This window comes from Phyllobates terribilis, unplaced genomic scaffold (genome assembly GCF_046119375.1).
Source record: "Phyllobates terribilis strain yellow unplaced genomic scaffold, ASM4611937v1 Scaffold_9__5_contigs__length_417890890, whole genome shotgun sequence".
Taxonomy (NCBI): domain Eukaryota; kingdom Metazoa; phylum Chordata; class Amphibia; order Anura; family Dendrobatidae; genus Phyllobates; species Phyllobates terribilis.
Window position 1 is genome coordinate 394,985,811 of NW_027362769.1, and position 20,932 is coordinate 395,006,742.

At 42.7% G+C, this 20,932-nt stretch overlaps 1 protein-coding gene across 1 annotated transcript in view; it reads right to left on the reverse strand.

Annotated features, from left to right (window-relative positions):
- LOC141162568 (zymogen granule membrane protein 16-like) overlaps positions 1-20,357 on the reverse strand; it is a 37,968-nt gene extending 17,611 nt beyond the window's left edge. Inside the window, exon 1 of the mRNA XM_073648800.1 lies at positions 20,229-20,357. The gene's annotated coding sequence lies outside the window, so the exon portion shown is untranslated. The remainder of the gene's footprint in view (positions 1-20,228) is intronic.
- Between the last annotated feature and the right edge of the window lie 575 nt (positions 20,358-20,932).

The following is a 20,932-nucleotide window of genomic DNA, read 5'->3' on the forward strand; positions in this document are numbered from 1 at the left end:
TACCCCAATGTTATACTGATAATGACCTACTACTGAGAGTACCCCCAATGTTATACTGATAATGACCTACCACTGAGAGTACCCCCAATGTTATACTGATAATGACCTACTACTGAGAGTACCCCCAATGTTATACTGATAATGACCTACCACTGAGAGTACCCCCAATGTTATACTGATAATGATCTACCACTGAGAGTACCCCAATGTTATACTGATAATGATCTACCACTGAGAGTACCCCCAATGTTATACTGATAATGACCTACCACTGAGAGTACCCCAATGTTATACTGATAATGACCTACCACTGAGAGTACCCCCAATGTTATACTGATAATGACCTACTACTGAGAGTACCCCCAATGTTATACTGATAATGACCTACCACTGAGAGTACCCCCAATGTTATACTGATAATGACCTACTACTGAGAGTACCCCCAATGTTATACTGATAATGATCTACCACTGAGAGTACCCCCAATGTTATACTGATAATGACCTACCAATGAGAGTACCCCAATGTTATACTGATAATGACCTACTACTGAGAGTACCCCCAATGTTATACTGATAATGACCTACCACTGAGAGTACCCCCAATGATATACTGATAATGACCTACTACTGAGAGTACCCCCAATGTTATACTGATAATGACCTACCACTGAGAGTACCCCCAATGTTATACTGATAATGATCTACTACTGAGAGTACCCCCAATGTTATACTGATAATGACCTACCACTGAGAGTACCCCCAATGTTATACTGATAATGACCTTCTACTGAGAGTACCCCCAATGTTATACTGATAATGACCTACCACTGAGAGTACCCCCAATGTTATACTGATAATGACCTACTACTGAGAGTACCCCCAATGTTATACTGATAATGACCTACCACAGAGAGTACCCCCAATGTTATACTGATAATGATCTACCACTGAGAGTACCCCCAATGTTATACTGATAATGACCTACCACTGAGAGTACCCCAATGTTATACTGATAATGACCTACTACTGAGAGTACCCCCAATGTTATACTGATAATGATCCTCCACTGAGAGTACCCCCAATGTTATACTGATAATGATCTACCACTGAGAGTACCCCCAATGTTATACTGATAATGATCTACCACTGAGAGTACCCCCAATGTTATACTGATAATGACCTACTACTGAGAGTACCCCCAATGTTATACTGATAATGACCTACCACTGAGAGTACCCCCAATGTTATACTGATAATGATCTACCACTGAGAGTACCCCCAATGTTATACTGATAATGACCTACCACTGAGAGTACCCCCAATGTTATACTGATAATGACCTACTACTGAGAGTACCCCCAATGTTATACTGATAATGATCCTCCACTGAGAGTACCCCCAATGTTATACTGATAATGACCTACCACTGAGAGTACCCCAATGTTATACTGATAATGATCTACCACTGAGAGTACCCCCAATGTTATACTGATAATGACCTACCACTGAGAGTACCCCCAATGTTATACTGATAATGACCTACCACTGAGAGTACCCCCAATGTTATACTGATAATGACCTACCACTGAGAGTACCCCCAATGTTATACTGATAATGACCTACTACTGAGAGTACCCCCAATGTTATACTGATAATGATCCTCCACTGAGAGTACCCCCAATGTTATACTGATAATGACCTACCACTGAGAGTACCCCAATGTTATACTGATAATGATCTACCACTGAGAGTACCCCCAATGTTATACTGATAATGACCTACTACTGAGAGTACCCCCAATGTTATCCTGATAATGACCTACCACTGAGAGTACCCCAATGTTATACTGATAATGATCTACCACTGAGAGTACCCCAATGTTATACTGATAATGACCTACCACTGAGAGTACCCCAATGTTATACTGATAATGACCTACTACTGAGAGTACCCCCAATGTTATCCTGATAATGACCTACCACTGAGAGTACCCCAATGTTATACTGATAATGACCTACCACTGAGAGTACCCCAATGGTATACTGATAATGACCTACCACTGAGAGTACCCCAATGTTATACTGATAATGACCTACTACTGAGAGTACCCCCAATGTTATACTGATAATGACCTACCACTGAGAGTACCCCCAATGTTATACTGATAATGACCTACTACTGAGAGTACCCCCAATGTTATACTGATAATGACCTACCACTGAGAGTACCCCCAATGTTATACTGATAATGATCTACCACTGAGAGTACCCCCAATGATATACTGATAATGATCTACCACTGAGAGTACCCCCAATGTTATACTGATAATGACCTACCACTGAGAGTACCCCAATGTTATACTGATAATGCCCTACCACTGAGAGTACCCCCAATGTTATACTGATAATGACCTACTACTGAGAGTACCCCCAATGTTATACTGATAATGATCTACCACTGAGAGTACCCCCAATGTTATACTGATAATGACCTACCACTGAGAGTACCCCAATGTTATACTGATAATGACCTACTACTGAGAGTACCCCCAATGTTATACTGATAATGACCTACCACTGAGAGTACCCCAATGTTATACTGATAATGACCTACCACTGAGAGTACCCCCAATGTTATACTGATAATGATCTACCACTGAGAGTACCCCCAATGTTATACTGATAATGATCTACCACTGAGAGTACCCCCAATGTTATATTGATAATGATCTACCACTGAGAGTACCCCCAATGTTATACTGATAATGATCTACCACTGAGAGTACCCCAATGTTATACTGATAATGATCTACCACTGAGAGTACCCCCAATGTTATACTGATAATGACCTACTACTGAGAGTACCCCCAATGTTATACTGATAATAACCTACTACTGAGAGTACCCCAATGTTATACTGATAATGACCTACCACTGAGAGTACCCCCAATGTTATACTGATAATGATCTACCACTGAGAGTACCCCCAATGTTATACTGATAATGACCTACTACTGAGAGTACCCCCAATGTTATACTGATAATGATCTACCACTGAGAGTACCCCAATGTTATACTGATAATGACCTACCACTGAGAGTACCCCAATGTTATACTGATAATAACCTACTACTGAGAGTACCCCAATGTTATACTGATAATGATCTACTACTGAGAGTACCCCAATGTTATACTGATAATGACCTACTACTGAGAGTACCCCAATGTTATACTGATAATGACCTACCACTGAGACTACCCCCAATGTTATACTGATAATGACCTACCACTAAGAGTACACCAATGTTATACTGATAATGACCTACTACTGAGAGTACCCCCAATGTTATACTGATAATGACCTACCACTGAGAGTACCCCCAATGTTATACTGATAATGACCTACCACTGAGAGTACCCCCACTGTTAAACTGATAATGACCTACTACTGAGAGTACCCCCAATGTTATACTGATAATGACCTACTACTGAGAGTACCCCCATTGTTATACTGATAATGATCTACCACTGAGAGTACCCCCAATGTTATACTGATAATGACCTACCACTGAGAGTACCCCCAATGTTATACTGATAATGACCTACTACTGAGAGTACCCCCAATGTTATACTGATAATGACCTACCACTGAGAGTACCCCCAATGTTATACTGATAATGACCTACTACTGAGAGTACCCCCAATGTTATACTGATAATGATCTACCACTGAGAGTACCCCCAATGTTATACTGATAATGACCTACCACTGAGAGTATCCCAATGTTATACTGATAATGACCTACTACTGAGAGTACCCCCAATGTTATACTGATAATGACCTACCACTGAGAGTACCCCCAATGTTATACTGATAATGACCTACTACTGAGAGTACCCCCAATGTTATACTGATAATGACCTACCACTGAGAGTACCCCCAATGTTATACTGATAATGATCTACCACTGAGAGTACCCCCAATGTTATACTGATAATGATCTACCACTGAGAGTACCCCCAATGTTATACTGATAATGACCTACCACTGAAAGTACCCCAATGTTATACTGATAATGACCTACCACTGAGAGTACCCCAATGTTATACTGATAATGACCTACCACTGAGAGTACCCCCAATGTTATACTGATAATGACCTACTACTGAGAGTACCCCCAATGTTATACTGATAATGACCTACCACTGAGAGTACCCCCAATGTTATACTGATAATGACCTACTACTGAGAGTACCCCCAATGTTATACTGATAATGACCTACCACTGAGAGTACCCCCAATGTTATACTGATAATGATCTACCACTGAGAGTACCCCCAATGTTATACTGATAATGACCTACCACTGAGAGTACCCCAATGTTATACTGATAATGACCTACCAATGAGAGTACCCCCAATGTTATACTGATAATGACCTACTACTGAGAGTACCCCCAATGTTATACTGATAATGACCTACCACTGAGAGTACCCCAATGTTATACTGATAATGACCTACCACTGAGAGTACCCCAATGTTATACTGATAATGACCTACCACTGAGAGTACCCCCAATGTTATACTGATAATGACCTACCACTGAGAGTACCCCAATGTTATACTGATAATAACCTTCTACTGAGAGTACCCCAATGTTATACTGATAATAACCTACTACTGAGAGTACCCCCAATGTTATACTGATAATGATCTACCACTGAGAGTACCCCCAATGTTATACTGATAATGACCTACCACTGAGAGTACCCCAATGTTATACTGATAATGACCTACCACTGAGAGTACCCCAATGTTATACTGATAATGACCTACCACTGAGAGTACCCCCAATGTTATACTGATAATGACCTACCACTGAGAGTACCCCAATGTTATACTGATAATGACCTACTACTGAGAGTACCCCCAATGTTATACTGATAATGACCTACCACTGAGAGTACCCCAATGTTATACTGATAATGACCTACTACTGAGAGTACCCCAATGTTATACTGATAATGACCTACTACTGAGAGTACCCCAATGTTATACTGATAATGACCTACCAATGAGAGTACCCCCAATGTTATACTGATAATGACCTACTACTGAGAGTACCCCAATGTTATACTGATAATGACCTACCAATGAGAGTACCCCCAATGTTATACTGATAATGACCTACCACTGAGAGTACCCCAATGTTATACTGATAATGACCTACTACTGAGAGTACCCCCAATGTTATACTGATAATGACCTACTACTGAGAGTACCCCAATGTTATACTGATAATGACCTACCAATGAGAGTACCCCCAATGTTATACTGATAATGACCTACTACTGAGAGTACCCCCAATGTTATACTGATAATGACCTACCAATGAGAGTACCCCCAATGTTATACTGATAATGACCTACCACTGAGAGTACCCCCAATGTTATACTGATAATGACCTACCACTGAGAGTACCCCAATGTTATACTGATAATAACCTACTACTGAGAGTACCCCAATGTTATACTGATAATAACCTACTACTGAGAGTACCCCAATGTTATACTGATAATGATCTACTACCGAGAGTACCCCCAATGTTATACTGATAATGACCTACCACTGAGAGTACCCCCAATGTTATACTGATAATGACCTACTACTGAGAGTACCCCCAATGTTATACTGATAATGACCTACCACTGAGAGTACCCCCAATGTTATACTGATAATGACCTACCACTCAGAGTACCCCCAATGTTATACTGATAATGACCTACCACTGAGAGTACCCCCAATGTTATACTGATAATGACCTACCACTGAGAGTACCCCAATGTTATACTGATAATGACCTACTACTGAGAGTACCCCAATGTTATACTGATAATGACCTACTACTGAGAGTACCCCCAATGTTATACTGATAATGACCTACCACTGAGAGTACCCCAATGTTATACTGATAATGACCTACCACTGAGAGTACCCCCAATGTTATACTGATAATGACCTACCACTGAGAGTACCCCAATGTTATACTGATAATGACCTACCAATGAGAGTACCCCCAATGTTATACTGATAATGACCTACCACTGAGAGTACCCTAATGTTATACTGATAATGACCTACCACTGAGAGTACCCCCAATGTTATACTGATAATGACCTACCACTGAGAGTACCCCAATGTTATACTGATAATAACCTACTACTGAGAGTACCCCAATGTTATACTGATAATGATCTACTACCGAGAGTACCCCCAACGTTATACTGATAATGACCTACCACTGAGAGTACCCCCAATGTTATACTGATAATGACCTACTACTGAGAGTACCCCCAATGTTATACTGATAATGACCTACCACTCAGAGTACCCCCAATGTTATACTGATAATGACCTACTACTGAGAGTACCCCCAATGTTATACTGATAATGACCTACCACTGAGAGTACCCCCAATGTTATACTGATAATGACCTACCACTGAGAGTACCCCCAATGTTATACTGATAATGACCTACCACTGAGAGTACCCCCAATGTTATACTGATAATGACCTACCACTGAGAGTACCCCCAATGTTATACTGATAATGACCTACTACTGAGAGTACCCCCAATGTTATACTGATAATGACCTACCAATGAGAGTACCCCCAATGTTATACTGATAATGACCTACCACTGAGAGTACCCTAATGTTATACTGATAATGACCTACCACTGAGAGTACCCCCAATGTTATACTGATAATGATCTACCACTGAGAGTACCCCCAATGTTATACTGATAATGACCTACTACTGAGAGTACCCCCAATGTTATACTGATAATGATCTACCACTGAGAGTACCCCAATGTTATACTGATAATGCCCTACCACTGAGAGTACCCCAATGTTATACTGATAATAACCTACTACTGAGAGTACCCCAATGTTATACTGATAATGACCTACTACTGAGAGTACCCCAATGTTATACTGATAATGACCTACCACTGAGAGTACCCCCAATGTTATACTGATAATGATCTACCACTGAGAGTACCCCCAATGTTATACTGATAATGATCTACCACTGAGAGTACCCCCAATGTTATACTGATAATGACCTACTACTGAGAGTACCCCCAATGTTATACTGATAATAACCTACTACTGAGAGTACCCCAATGTTATACTGATAATGACCTACCACTGAGAGTACCCCCAATGTTATACTGATAATGATCTACCACTGAGATTACCCCCAATGTTATACTGATAATGACCTACTACTGAGAGTACCCCCAATGTTATACTGATAATGATCTACCACTGAGAGTACCCCAATGTTATACTGATAATGACCTACCACTGAGAGTACCCCAATGTTATACTGATAATAACCTACTACTGAGAGTACCCCAATGTTATACTGATAATGATCTACTACTGAGAGTACCCCAATGTTATACTGATAATGACCTACTACTGAGAGTACCCTAATGTTATACTGATAATGACCTACCACTGAGACTACCCCCAATGTTATACTGATAATGACCTACTACTGAGAGTACCCCCAATTTTATACTGATAATGACCTACCACTGAGAGTACCCCCAATGTTATACTGATAATTACCTACCACTGAGAGTACCCCCACTGTTAAACTGATAATGACCTACTACTGAGAGTACCCCCAATGTTATACTGACAATGACCTACCACTGAGAGTACCCCCAATGTTATACTGATAATGATCTACCACTGACAGTACCCCCAATGTTATACTGATAATGACCTACCACTGACAGTACCCCAATGTTATACTGATAATGACCTACCACTGAGAGTACCCCCAATGTTATACTGATAATGACCTACCACTGAGAGTACCCCAATGTTATACTGATAATAACCTACTACTGAGAGTACCCCAATGTTATACTGATAATGACCTACTACTGAGAGTACCCCCAATGTTATACTGATAATGACCTACCACTGAGAGTACCCCAATGTTATACTGATAATGACCTACTACTGAGAGTACCCCAATGTTATACTGATAATGACCTACCACTGAGAGTACCCCAATGTTATACTGATAATGATCTACCACTGAGAGTACCCCAATGTTATACTGATAATGATCTACCACTGAGAGTACCCCAATGTTATACTGATAATGATCTACCACTGAGAGTACCCCCAATGTTATACTGATAATGACCTACCACTGAGAGTACCCCAATGTTATACTGATAATGACCTACTACTGAGAGTACCCCAATGTTATACTGATAATAACCTACCACTGAGAGTACCCCAATGTTATACTGATAATGACCTACCACTGAGAGTACCCCCAATGTTATACTGATAATGACCTACCACTGAGAGTACCCCAATGTTATACTGATAATAACCTACTACTGAGAGTACCCCAATGTTATACTGATAATGATCTACTACCGAGAGTACCCCCAATGTTATACTGATAATGACCTACTACTGAGTGTACCCCCAATGTTATACTGATAATGACCTACCACTGAGAGTACCCCCAATGTTATACTGATAATGACCTACCACTCAGAGTACCCCCAATGTTATACTGATAATGACCTACTACTGAGAGTACCCCCAATGTTATACTGATAATGACCTACCAATGAGAGTACCCCCAATGTTATACTGATAATGACCTACCACTGAGAGTACCCCCAATGTTATACTGATAATGACCTACCACTGAGAGTACCCCAATGTTATACTGATAATGACCTACCACTGAGAGTACCCCCAATGTTATACTGATAATGACCTACCACTGAGAGTACCCCAATGTTATACTGATAATAACCTACTACTGAGAGTACCCCAATGTTATACTGATAATGATCTACTACCGAGAGTACCCCAATGTTATACTGATAATGATCTACTACCGAGAGTACCCCCAATGTTATACTGATAATGACCTACCACTGAGAGTACCCCCAATGTTATACTGATAATGACCTACCACTCAGAGTACCCCCAATGTTATACTGATAATGACCTACTACTGAGAGTACCCCCAATGTTATACTGATAATGACCTACCACTGAGAGTACCCCCAATGTTATACTGATAATGACCTACCACTCAGAGTACCCCCAATGTTATACTGATAATGACCTACCACTGAGAGTACCCCCTATGTTATACTGATAATGACCTACCACTGAGAGTACCCCCAATGTTATACTGATAATGACCTACCACTGAGAGTACCCCCAATGTTATACTGATAATGATCTACCACTGAGAGTACCCCCAATGTTATACTGATAATGACCTACCACTGAGAGTACCCCCAATGTTATACTGATAATGACCTACTACTGAGAGTACCCCAATGTTATACTGATAATGACCTACCACTGAGAGTACCCCAATGTTATACTGATAATGACCTACCACTGAGAGTACCCCAATGTTATACTGATAATGACCTACCACTAAGAGTACCCCAATGTTATACTGATAATGACCTACCACTCAGAGTACCCCCAATGTTATACTGATAATGACCTACCACTGAGAGTACCCCCAATGTTATACTGATAATGACCTACCACTGAGAGTACCCCAATGTTATACTGATAATCACCTACCACTGAGAGTACCCCCAATGTTATACTGATAATGACCTACCACTGAGAGTACCCCCAATGTTATACTGATAATGACCTACTACTGAGAGTACCCCAATGTTATACTGATAATGACCTACCACTGAGAGTACCCCAATGTTATACTGATAATGACCTACCACTGAGAGTACCCCAATGTTATACTGATAATGACCTACCACTAAGAGTACCCCAATGTTATACTGATAATGACCTACCACTCAGAGTACCCCCAATGTTATACTGATAATGACCTACCACTCAGAGTACCCCCAATGTTATACTGATAATGACCTACCACTGAGAGTACCCCAATGTTATACTGATAATGACCTACTACTGAGAGTACCCCAATGTTATACTGATAATGACCTACCACTCAGAGTACCCCAATGTTATACTGATAATGACCTACCACTCAGAGTACCCCAATGTTATACTGATAATGACCTACCACTCAGAGTACCCCCAATGTTATACTGATAATGACCTACCACTCAGAGTACCCCCAATGTTATACTGATAATGACCTACCACTGAGAGTACCCCCAATGTTATACTGATAATGACCTACTACTGAGAGTACCCCCAATGTTATACTGGTAATGACCTACCACTGAGAGTATCCCTAATGTTATACTGATAATGATCTACCACTGAGAGTATCCCCAATGTTATACTGATAATGATCTACCACTGAGAGTACCCCAATGTTATACTGATAATGATCTACCACTGAGAGTACCCCCAATGTTATACTGATAATGACCTACTACTGAGAGTACCCCAATGTTATACTGATAATGATCCACCACTGAGAGTACCCCCAATGTTATACTGATAATGATCTACCACTGAGAGTACCCCAATGTTATACTGATAATGACCTACCACTGAGAGTACTCCCAATGTTATACTGATAATGACCTACCACTGAGAGTATCCCCAATGTTATACTGATAATGACCTACTACTGAGAGTACTCCCAATGTTATACTGGTAATGATCTACCACTGAGAGTACCCCAATGTTATACTGATAATGATCTACCACTGAGAGTACCCCCAATGTTATACTGATAATGACCTACCACTGAGAGTACCCCCAATGTTATACTGATAATGATCTACCACTGAGAGTACCCCCAATGTTATACTGATAATGACCTACTACAGAGAGTACCCCAATGTTATACTGATAATGACCTACTACTGAGAGTACCCCAATGTTATACTGATAATGACCTACCACTCAGAGTACCCCAATGTTATACTGATAATGACCTACCACTCAGAGTACCCCAATGTTATACTGATAATGACCTACCACTCAGAGTACCCCCAATGTTATACTGATAATGACCTACCACTCAGAGTACCCCCAATGTTATACTGATAATGACCTACCACTGAGAGTACCCCCAATGTTATACTGATAATGACCTACTACTGAGAGTACCCCCAATGTTATACTGGTAATGACCTACCACTGAGAGTATCCCTAATGTTATACTGATAATGATCTACCACTGAGAGTATCCCCAATGTTATACTGATAATGATCTACCACTGAGAGTACCCCAATGTTATACTGATAATGATCTACCACTGAGAGTACCCCCAATGTTATACTGATAATGACCTACTACTGAGAGTACCCCAATGTTATACTGATAATGATCCACCACTGAGAGTACCCCCAATGTTATACTGATAATGATCTACCACTGAGAGTACCCCAATGTTATACTGATAATGACCTACCACTGAGAGTACTCCCAATGTTATACTGATAATGACCTACCACTGAGAGTATCCCCAATGTTATACTGATAATGACCTACTACTGAGAGTACTCCCAATGTTATACTGGTAATGATCTACCACTGAGAGTACCCCAATGTTATACTGATAATGATCTACCACTGAGAGTACCCCCAATGTTATACTGATAATGACCTACCACTGAGAGTACCCCCAATGTTATACTGATAATGATCTACCACTGAGAGTACCCCCAATGTTATACTGATAATGACCTACTACAGAGAGTACCCCAATGTTATACTGATAATGACCTACTGCAGGGCCGGCTCCAGGTTTTTCTGGGCCCCGGGCGAAAGAGTCTCAGTGGCCCCTTTAACACATACCACGATTCATGATGCACAGATACCGCAGCGAAATATATATATATAGTACAATGCAAAGATTTCACTTCTTACATTACATGAGTGATATCTACTGTAAATTCCACAATAGCTCAGAAACCAGTGAATCACTCCACACAGAATAGTGGCCCCCATATAAGGCTCCATACGGAATACTGGCCCCCATATAACGCTTCATACGGAATACTGGCCCCCATATAAGGCCCCATACGGAATACTGGCCCCCATATAAAGCTCCATGTGGAATACTGACCCCCATATAAGGTTCCATGCGGAATACTGACCCCCATATAAGGTTCCATGCGGAATACTGACCCCCATATAAGGCTCCATGCGGAATACTGGCCCCCATATAAGGCTCCATACGGAATACTGGCCCCCATATAAGGCTCCATACGGAATACTGGCCCCCATATAAGGCTCCATACGGAATACTGGCCCCCATACGGAATACTGGCCCCCATATAACGCTCCATACAGGATACCGGTCCCCATATAATGCCCCATACAGGCTGTCCCCCCCTTATAATGCTCCATGCAGGCTGTTACCCCCCACATAATGCCCCATACAGGCTGCCCCCCCCTTTATAATGCCCCATGCAGGCTGTTCCCCACCTTATAATGCCCCATGCAGGCTGTCACCCCTCCTCTTTATAATGCCCCATGCAGGATGTCACCCCTCCTCTTTATAATGCCCCATGCAGGATGCCCCCCCCCCCCTCTTTATAATGCCCCATGCAGGCTGTCACCCCTCCTCTTTATAATGCCCCATGCAGGATGTCCCCCCCCTCTCTTTATAATGCCCCATGCAGGATGTCCCCCCCTCCTCTTTATAATGCCCCATGCAGGATGTCACCCCTCCTCTTTATAATGCCCCATGCAGGATGTCCCCCATCCTCTTTATAATGCCCCATGCAGGATGTCACCCCTCCTCTTTATAATGCCCCATGCAGGCTGTCACCCCTCCTCTTTATAATGCCCCATGCAGGATGTCCCCCCCCCCTCTTTATAATGCCCCATGCAGGATGTCACCCCTCCTCTTTATAATGCCCCATGCAGGCTGTCACCCCTCCTCTTTATAATGCCCCATGCAGGATGTCCCCCCCCTCTCTTTATAATGCCCCATGCAGGATGTCCCCCCCCTCTCTTTTTAATGCCCCATGCAGGATGTCCCCCCCCCCTCTCTTTTTAATGCCCCATGCAGGATGTCCCCCCCTCTCTTTATAATGCCCCATGCAGGATGTCCCCCCCCCCTCTCTTTATAATGCCCCATGCAGGATGTCCCCCCCTCTCTTTATAATGCCCCATGCAGGATGTCCCCCCCCTCTCTTTATAATGCCCCATGCAGGATGTCCCCCCCTCTCTTTATAATGCCCCATGCAGGATGTCCCCCCCTCTCTTTATAATGCCCCATGCAGGATGTCCCCCCCTCTCTTTATAATGCCCCATGCAGGATGTCCCCCCCCTCTCTTTATAATGCCCCATGCAGGATGTCTCCCCCCCTCTCTTTATAATGCCCCATGCAGGATGTCCCCCCCTCTCTTTATAATGCCCCATGCAGGATGTCCCCCCCCTCTCTTTATAATGCCCCATGCAGGATGTCCCCCCCTCTCTTTATAATGCCCCATGCAGGATGTCCCCCCCTCTCTTTATAATGCCCCATGCAGGATGCCCCCCGCCCTTCTCTTTATACTGCCCCATGCCTCCATACATTAAAAAAAAAAATCAAATACTCACCTGCCTTCTCCTCACCTGCTACCTGCTGCCCGCTGCCCGCTGCTCGGGTCCGAACTCCAGCGTTGTCGGCGTCTTCCCGCTCAGCGCTCCCTGTGACGGCTCAGGGGAGGGCGCGGTGTAAAGACGTCACCGCGCCCTCTGACCTGAGACGTCACAGGGAGCGCAGAGCAGGAAGACAGCTGATCTGCGGAGGCACGGGGAGAGGTAAGTATCCGCCTGCCGGGGCCCTGAGCAAGCGGGGGAGAAGGGCGGGCGCTGACACCGCTCTCCTCCGCCCATAGCCCAGCAGGGTGCGCGACCGCCAGTGGGCCCCTCTGCCTGCTCAGGGCCCCGGCATTTGCCCGGGTGCGCCGGGTGCTGACGCCGGCCCTGACCTACTGTAACATACCTGGCGGCGCCCTTGCATGGTGGTCCATCTCCCACTGTGCAAGAGCGCGCACTTGATCTCCAGTCCAGAATGTCTCTCTGGCTTCCCTCCATGCTGTCTGTTTGTGTCTGTTTCTGCTGCTTAAGGGCGGCGCCCGATCACTTCCTGCTTTTTGTACCTGCTGTGGGTCACACCACTTGTGCGTCCTCAGCCTATTGCTGTCTGTCACCTGGTATATAACCCAGCTGCTCCAATCAATCCCTGCCTGAGCATTGTGTTTCATTCAGTGTGTGCTTGCACTCTGAAGGTGCCAGGTCCCGTTCTGTGTTCTCTTGTCTGCCTATCCTGGAGGCTGTATTTCCAGGCCTGTCTGAACATGCTCCTAGCCTGTTCCTCCCGCCTTCTAGGGGCCGATTACCTAGACCCGCTCCTGTATCTTGTCTGTCCTACCACTGAGAGTACCCCCAATGTTATACTGATAATGACCTACCACTGAGAGTACCCCCAATGTTATACTGATAATGACCTACTATTGAAAGTACCCCCAATGTTATACTGGTAATGACCTACCACTGAGAGTACCCCCAATGTTATACTGATAATGACCTACTACTGAAAGTACCCCCAATGTTATACTGGTAATGACCTACCACTGAGAGTACCCCCAATGTTATACTGATAATGATCTAGCACTGAGAGTACCCCCAATGTTATACTGATAATGATCTACTACTGAGAGTACCCCCAATGTTATACTGATAATGACCTACCACTGAGAGTACCCCAATGTTATACTGATAATGATCTACCGCTGAGAGTACCCCCAATGTTATACTGATAATGACCTACCACTGAGAGTACCCCAATGTTATACTGATAATGATCTACCACTGAGAGTAACCCAATGTTATACTGATAATGACCTACCACTGAGAGTACCCCCAATGTTATACTGATAATGACCTACCACTGAGAGTACCCCAATGTTATACTGATAATGATCTACCACTGAGAGTACCCCCAATGTAATACTGATAATGACCTACCACTGAGAGTACCCCAATGTTATACTGATAATGATCTACCACTGAGAGTACCCGCAATGTTATACTGATAATGACCTACCACTGAGAGTACCCCAATGTTATACTGATAATGACCTACCACTGAGAGTACCCCAATGTTATACTGATAATGATCTACCACTGAGAGTACCCCAGTGTTATACTGATAATGACCTACCACTGAGAGTACCCCCAATGTTATACTGATAATGACCTACCACTGAGACTACCCCAATGTTATACTGATAATGATCTACCACTGAGACTACCCCAATGTTATACTGATAGTGACCTACCACTGAGAGTACCCCCAATGTTATACTGATAATGATCTACCACTGAGAGTACCCCAATGTTATACTGATAATGATCTACCACTGAGAGTACCCCAATGTTATACTGATAATGATCTACTACTGAGAGTACCCCAATGTTATACTGATAATGACCTACCACTGAGACTACCCCAATGTTATACTGATAATGATCTACCACTGAGAGTACCCCAATGTTATACTGATAATGATCTACCACTGAGAGTACCCCCAATGTTATACTGATAATGACCTACTACTGAGAGTACCCCAATGTTATACTGATAATGATCTACCACTGAGAGTACCCCAGTGTTATACTGATAATGACCTACCACTGAGAATACCCCAATGTTATACTGATAATGACCTACCACTGAGAGTACCCCAGTGTTATACTGATAATGACCTACCACTGAGAGTACCCCAATGTTATACTGATAATGATCTACCACTGATAGTACCCCAATGTTATACTGATAATGACCTACCACTGAGAGTACCCCCAATGTTATACTGATAATGACCTACCACTGAGAGTACCCCAGTGTTATACTGATAATGACCTACCACTGAGAGTACCCCAATGTTATACTGATAATGATCTACCACTGAGAGTACCCCAATGTTATACTGATAATGATCTACCACTGAGAGTACCCCCAATGTTATACTGATAATGATCTACCACTGAGAGTACCCCAGTGTTATACTGATAATGACCTACCACTGAGAGTACCCCCAATGTTATACTGATAATGATCTACCACTGAGAGTACCCCCAATGTTATACTGATAATGATCTACCACTGAGAGTACCCCAGTGTTATACTGATAATGACCTACCACTGAGAGTACCCCCAATGTTATACTGATAATGACCTACCACTGAGAGTACCCCAATGTTATACTGATAACGATCTACCACTGAGAGTACCCCAATGTTATACTGATAATGATCTACCACTGAGAGTACCCCCAATGTTATACTGATAATGATCTACCACTGAGAGCACCCCAGTGTTATACTGATAATGACCTACCACTGAGAGTACCCCAATGTTATACTGATAATGATCTACCACTGAGAGTACCCCCAATGTTATACTGATAATGACCTACCACTGAGAGTACCCCCTATGTTATACTGATAATGATCTACCACTGAGACTACCCCAATGTTATACTGATAATGATCTACCACTGAGAGTACCCCAATGTTATACTGATAATAACCTACCACTGAGAGTACCCCCAATGTTATACTGATAATGACCTACCACTGAGAGTACCCCCAATGTTATACTGATAATGACCTACCACTGAGAGTACCCCCAATGTTATACTGACAATGATCTAACACTGAGAGTACCCCCAATGTTATACTGATAATGATCTACCACTGAGTACCCCCAATGTTATACTGATAATGACCTACCTCTGAGAGTACCCCAATGTTATACTGATAATGACCTACTACTGAGAGTACCCCAATGTTATACTGATAATGATCTACCACTGAGAGTACCCCCAATGTTATACTGATAATGACCTACCTCTGAGAGTACCCCAATGTTATACTGATAATGATCTACCACTGAGAGTACCCCAGTGTTATACTGATAATGATCTACCACTGAGAGTACCCCCAATGTTATACTGATAATGACCTACCTCTGAGAGTACCCCAATGTTATACTGATAATGACCTACCACTGAGAGTACCCCAATGTTATACTGATAATGATCTACCACTGAGAGTACCCCCAATGTTATACTGATAATGACCTACCTCTGAGAGTACCCCAATGTTATACTGATAATGATCTACCACTGAGAGTACCCCAGTGTTATACTGATAATGATCTACCACTGAGAGTACCCCCAATGTTATACTGATAATGACCTACCTCTGAGAGTACCCCAATGTTATACTGATAATGACCTACCACTGAGAGTACCCCAATGTTATACTGATAATGACCTACCACTGAGAGTACCCCCAATGTTAGGCTGATAATGATCTACCACTGAGAGTACCCCAATGTTATACTGATAATGACCTACCACTGAGAGTACCCCCAAAGTTATAGTGATAATGACCGACCACTGAGTGTACCCCCAATGTTATACTGATAATGACCTACCATTGAGAGTACCCCCAATGTTATACTGATAATGACCTACCACTGAGAGTACCCCCAATGTTATACTGATAATGACCTACCACTGAGAGTACCCCAATGTTATACTGATAATGATCTACCACTGAGAGTACCCCCAATGTTATACTGATAATGACCTACCACTGAGAGTACCCCAATGTTATACTGATAATAACCTACCACTGAGAGTACCCCAGTGTTATACTGATAATGACCTACCACTGAGAGTACCCCAATGTTATACTGATAATGATCTACCACTGAGAGTACCCCCAGTGTTATACTGATAATGACCTACCACTGAGAGTACCCCAGTGTTATACTGATAATGATCTACCACTGAGAGTACCCCCAGTGTTATACTGATAATGACCTACCACTGAGAGTACCCCAATGTTATACTGATAATGATCTACCACTGAGAGTACCCCCAGTGTTATACTGATAATGACCTACCACTGAGAGTACCCCAATGTTATACTGATAATGATCCACCACTGAGAGTACCCCAATGTTATACTGATAATGACCTACCACTGAGAGTACCCCCAATGTTATACTGATAATGACCTACCACTGAGAGTACCCCAATGTTATACTGATAATAACCTACCACTGAGAGTACCCCAGTGTTATACTGATAATGATCTACCACTGAGAGTACCCCCAGTGTTATACTGATAATGACCTACCACTGAGAGTACCCCAATGTTATACTGATAATAACCTACCACTGAGAGTACCCCAGTGTTATACTGATATTGACCTACCACTGAGAGTACCCCAATGTTATACTGATAATGATCCACCACTGAGAGTACCCCAATGTTATACTGATAATGACCTACCACTGAGAGTACCCCCAATGTTATACTGATAATGACCTACCACTGAGAGTACCCCAATGTTATACTGATAATGACCTACCACTGAGAGTACCCCCAATGTTATACTGATAATGACCTACCACTGAGAGTACCTCAATGTTATACTGATAATGACCTACCACTGAGAGTACCCCAATGTTATACTGATAATGATCTACCACTGAGAGTATCCCAATGCTATACTGATAATGATCTACCACTGAGAGTACCCCAATGTTATACTGATAATGACCTACCACTGAGAGTACCCCCAATGTTATACTGATAATGACCTACCACTGAGAGTACCCCAATGTTATACTGATAATGATCTACCACTGAGAGTACCCCAATGTTATACTGATAATGATCCACCACTGAGAGTACCCCAATGTTATACTGATAATGATCTACCACTGAGAGTACCCCAATGTTATACTGATAATGATCCACCACTGAGAGTACCCCAATGTTATACTGATAATGACCTACCACTGAGAGTACCCCCAATGTTATACTGATAATGACCTACCACTGAGAGTACCCCAATGTTATACTGATAATGACCTACCACTGAGAGTACCCCAATGTTATACTGATAATGATCTACCACTGAGAGTACCCCAATGTTATACTGATAATGACCTACCACTGAGAGTACCCCAATGTTATACTGATAATGACCTACCACTGAGAGTACCCCCAATGTTATACTGATAATGACCTACCACTGAGAGTACCCCAATGTTATACTGATAATGACCTACCACTGAGAGTACCCCCAATGTTATACTGATAATGATCTACCACTGAGAGTACCCCAATGTTATACTGATAATGATCTACCACTGAGAGTACCCCAATGTTATACTGATAATGACCTACCACTGAGAGTACCCCAATGTTATACTGATAATGATCTACCACTGAGAGTACCCCAATGTTATACTGATAATGACCTACCACTGAGAGTACCCCAATGTTATACTGATAATGACCTACCACTGAGAGTACCCCAATGTTATACTGATAATGATCTACCACTGAGAGTACCCCAATGTTATACTGATAATGATCCACCACTGAGAGTACCCCAATGTTATACTGATAATGACCTACCACTGAGAGTACCCCCAATGTTATACTGATAATGATCTACCACTGAGAGTACCCCCAATGTTATACTGATAATGATCTACCACTGAGAGTACCCCAATGTTATACTGATAATGATCTACTACTGAGAGTACCCCCAATGTTATACTGATAATGACCTACTACTGAGAGTACCCCCAATGTTATACTGATAATGATCTACCACTGAGAGTACCCCCAATGTTATACTGATAATGACCTACTACTGAGAGTACCCCAATGTTATACTGATAATAATCTACTACTGAGAGTACCCCCAATGTTATACTGATAATAATCTACTACTGAGAGTACCCCAATGTTATACTGATAATGACCTACTACTGAGAGTACCCCCAATGTTATACTGATAATGATCTACCACTGAGAGTACCCCCAATGTTATACTGATAATGACCTACTACTGAGAGTACCCCAATGTTATACTGATAATCACCTACCACTGAGAGTACCCCAATGTTATACTGATAATAACCTACCACTGAGAGTACCCCCTATGTTATACTGATAATGACCTACCACTGAGAGTACCCCCAATGTTATACTGATAATGATCTACCACTGAGAGTACCCCTGCTGTTATAGTGATGTATACCATCAATTCCTATATATTAATGTCTTCATACAGGGCGTCATAGTAACAGGGCCCTTATGTTGCCTCAGCAGTGTGGCCCCCATGGTCCTAGAGGTCCTGGATGAGCCACTCACCTGGTATCAGTCGCGGGGATGTGACTGTGACTGTTATCAGCGGTATATATAGCATCCTCTGACACTGGGTAGCATATGGCGCCCATCATTCAGTACCGTGACATCACATTAACCCTATCACTGCTCATCTCTTAGGAGTTTTACTGCTGTATTTTCAGTTTCCGGGAGCCGAGCGCTGCTGAGACCCGGAGAGACAAAGGGCGCAGGTAGATAAGAGGTAATCCGGGTCGCCTAGAGCCTCTGCCCCTAATGCCGGGCACATGACATCTGGCGCCCAGCAAATATCGCTTTATGGCGGCTCATATAATGTATATCAATGGCTCCGCACACAGCACACAAGGAGAGAGTATGGGGAAGAAAAGGGCAAGAAGAGGCGCCGAGTGCTGCTCTCTTCCTCTGTCAGCCCGTTCTGCCCTTGATCTCTTATAGTAGCCGTTATTATCAGCTGCCAATCCGTCACAGAGTCACCCGGGCTCCATACAGGTGCACAGCCCCCGCTCTCTGCTCCTCTCTGGGTTCATGCAGGTCTATGGCAGCCTGAGAGGGACAATCTAATGTATATGTATTATAGTATATATTAGACACTGGACAGCGCTGTGTGGCCTTGTTTTCATATTCTTTCCTTATTCAAAGGAAGGAAAGCTGCGGACATTGATCTGTAAGGCGTCTGGAGTGAGATCAATAAGAAATCATTGCCCGTGCTC